Source organism: Myotis brandtii, unplaced genomic scaffold, assembly GCF_000412655.1.
Source record: "Myotis brandtii unplaced genomic scaffold, ASM41265v1 scaffold29, whole genome shotgun sequence".
NCBI lineage: Eukaryota > Metazoa > Chordata > Mammalia > Chiroptera > Vespertilionidae > Myotis > Myotis brandtii.
The window spans coordinates 261,248-264,543 of NW_005361075.1; positions in this window are offsets into that span (position 1 = coordinate 261,248).

Here is a 3,296-nt window from a genome sequence, read left to right on the forward strand (position 1 = left end):
CACCCCGAGGCGGGGCTCCAGGAAAGGGGAGGGGTGATGGGGGAGGGGGGCTTTAGAAGGGGGGGAACACCCCAGATCTCAGGGAACCCCGCCCCCTGCCCTTTCCTCTCCCCTAGAAAAGGGGGGGCCGTCTCACCCGGAGCCCCCTTGGAGACACCCCCCCTCCCAAAAGCCATGTCCATCCAGCCCTTCCCCCCAAACCTAGCACAAAACGGGGTTCACAAGCCATGGTCGGGGTCCGGGGGGCAGAAATGGATTTTCTTGGCAATAAGCGGACTCTGGGACTCCGGCCCCCTACCCCAAAATTGAAGCGCTTCCGTGAACACCCCCGTCCTCCACAGGGGGAGGGGAATAGGCGGGACCCCTCATAAGCACTTTGGTTTTACCGCCTGCAACCTCACTGTGCCCGCCCCGCACCATGCTCCTGCCCCAGGTCTAGCTGGGCCCATCGCAGGTGCAGCACTTGGAGGCATCTCTGGCACTTGGGTGGGACCAAGTAGATGCCCCTATAGACCCTTCCCTCACCTTCCTCCCCAGTCCGGGTTCCATTCTTTTCACCAGCACCCATCGCCCAAGGGGTACCGAGGGGGGCAAGGGGTGTCCGGTCCAAGCCCACCCCCGCCTCGCCTTCCGCAAAACTGTGAGCAAAAAGCAATAGAAGCCTCGCCCCCGCCCCCCGCCCCTTTCCGCAGGATTTGCAGTCTGTAGCCTCCCCCATCCCAGTCCCTAGACCTAATAGCTGTCCCCTCCCACCAGACACCACAGTACGACTTGGGCGGGGGCATGACCTCCCCCCACCCCCTGTGATTTCCGTATTGTCAGCCCTTCCAAACACTGACCCGGGAGGGGGACGGCCCCCCACTGGCCTTCAACTCTTTCTGCTTGATAATGTAGCAACCCTGACCCCCACCCATGTCTTTCCCTTTTCCCTCTCCCTGACAATAAAGTCTGGATTCGTTGCCCTCTGTTCTCCAGACTCAGACTTTCAATCTTTGCCCGCTGTTCTGGGGAGCAACGACACCGGGATATGTATCTGTATGGTGAGGGAGACTGACACACGGGAAATGGGATCAGAAGGACGGGGTTAGGGAAATGGGGGTGGGAGGAGGCAAGATCTGAGGCTTGTGCAAAGCGAGCAGGGGTTCCCCATCCCACTCACCCCCGCTTGGGCCCAGCTCAAGTGTAAACTTGGCCTTAGGGAATCATTCTGAGCCCAGGTCTCGGATTGCAGCCACGGCTGTTGCAAATTCTCTGCAACTCCACCAGGCGGCGCCAACCACATGAAAAAGGAGTCTCCCCTAGTCTAAGACACCTGCAGTGTGTCTCACGAATCTAGGGAGACAGAGCTAGACCCAGTCTCAGACAAAGGGAAGAATCAAGGTTTTGTGCCTCTGGTGGGAAACCCACGCCAGAGACACGCGAGGCATGAGAAGTGGGGGCAGGGAATGGGAATCTGAGCTCTATGCTCTGCTTGGCCCCATGTAAATAGTATCCTGGGGTTAGTCCTTCCCCTCTCTGGACCCCAATTTCCCAATCTGCAAAATAAGCAGGTTTGGGTCTCTTAAAAATTTATTGAGACTTCATGTATCCAAGACCAAAAAAACTGGGACCTGCTATTTACAGATATGCTAGAATGAATACCTTCTCATCTGGTCCCCTAAATGGTCTGTGGGACAGGAGAGCACACTCCTCTCTCACATAAAGGGGGTGAGGGGACATAGATGTCCTATTCCCAGAATCTCCAGAATTCAGTTCAACCACACACTCCCAAGAGTAGCTAGTGACTCTCTCTAGCCCTGCTGGATGACAAAAAAAGAAACAAAAAAAGACCAGACCAGCCATGGCTGGTGTGGCTCAGTTGGTTTGAGTGTCCTCCGGTACACTGAAAGGTCATGGGCTTGATTCCTGGTCAGGGCACATACCCAGGCTCAGGTTCGATCCTTGGTCTTGGTCAGTGATGGCGAACCTTTTGAGCTCGGCGTGTCAGCATTTTAAAAAACCCTAACTTTAACTCTGGTGCCGTGTCACATATAGAAATTTTTTGATATTTGCAACCACAGTAAAAACAAAGATTTATATTTTTTATATTTATTTTATATATTTAAATGCCATTTAACAAAAAAAAAATCAACCAAAAAAATGAGTTCACGTGTCACCTCTGACACGCGTGTCATAGGTTCGCCATCACTGGTCTAGGTGCTACGAAAGGAAGGCAGCGGGTCCTTGTCTCTGTCTCCGTCTCTCCCTCTCCCTTCCTCTCTCTCTGAAATCAGCAAGATCATCTCCTCAGGTGAGGACTTAAAAAAAGGCCATGGGAGGGGTGGGTATAGGGTGGAGGGGGTCAATAGGAAAAAAATGGGAGATATCTGTAATACTTTCAACAATAAAGGTAAGGATTTTTTTTAAAAAAAAGAAAAAAAGGCCAGACTAGCCCTAGCTGGTTTGGCTCAGTGGATAGAGCGTTGGCCTGCGGACTGAAGGTCCTGGGTTCGATTCCAGTCACAGAGCACATGCCTGGGTTGTGGGCTGGATCCTCAGTGTGCGGCGTGAGGGGGCAGCCAATCAATGATTCTCTGTCATCATTGATATTTCCATCTCTCTCTCTCCCCCTTCCTTTCTAAAATCAATAAAAAAAAATTTTAAAAAAAATTTTTTAAAGCCAGACCAGAACTCAGAATGGCCATGGGGTCCTCCTGAGTGTCATCTTTGCTCATTTCTCTCTTTACCCCTTTTTCAGTCTTAGAGAAGAAAAGGAGGGCGGGTGATGGCTCTGAAAGAGGAAGGAAAGGGGAATAGGGGCTTCCTGGATTTGTCAACTGTGAAGTCAGGTTGGAGCTTACTGTGGGTTCCTGGAACCCAACAAGGACTTTTGGGTTTGCTTGTTTGTGTTAGGTCTTTCTAGCTAAAAATAATCTATATAATAAAAGCCCAAACAACCATCATGGCAGAATGACCAGAACAACAGGTCGCTATGATGCACACTGACCACCAGGGGGCAGATGCTCAATGCAGGAGCTGCCCCTGGTGGTCAGTGTGCTCCCACAGGGGGAGCACGGCTCAGCCAGAAGCCGGGCTCACGGCTGGAGAGCGCAGCAGAGGTGGCAGGAGTCTCTCCTGCCTCCACGGCAGCACTAAGGAGCAGCAAACCAAGTGGTAAAGAGCCTTCTGCTAAGGAGCAGTGGCTGAGCATAAGGAGCGAGGGATCCTGGATTGTGAGAGGGATGTCCGCCAAGGGGTCCCAGACTGGGAGAGGGCGCAGGCCGGGCTGAGGGGCCCCCCCCCCCCCCGTCTGCCGA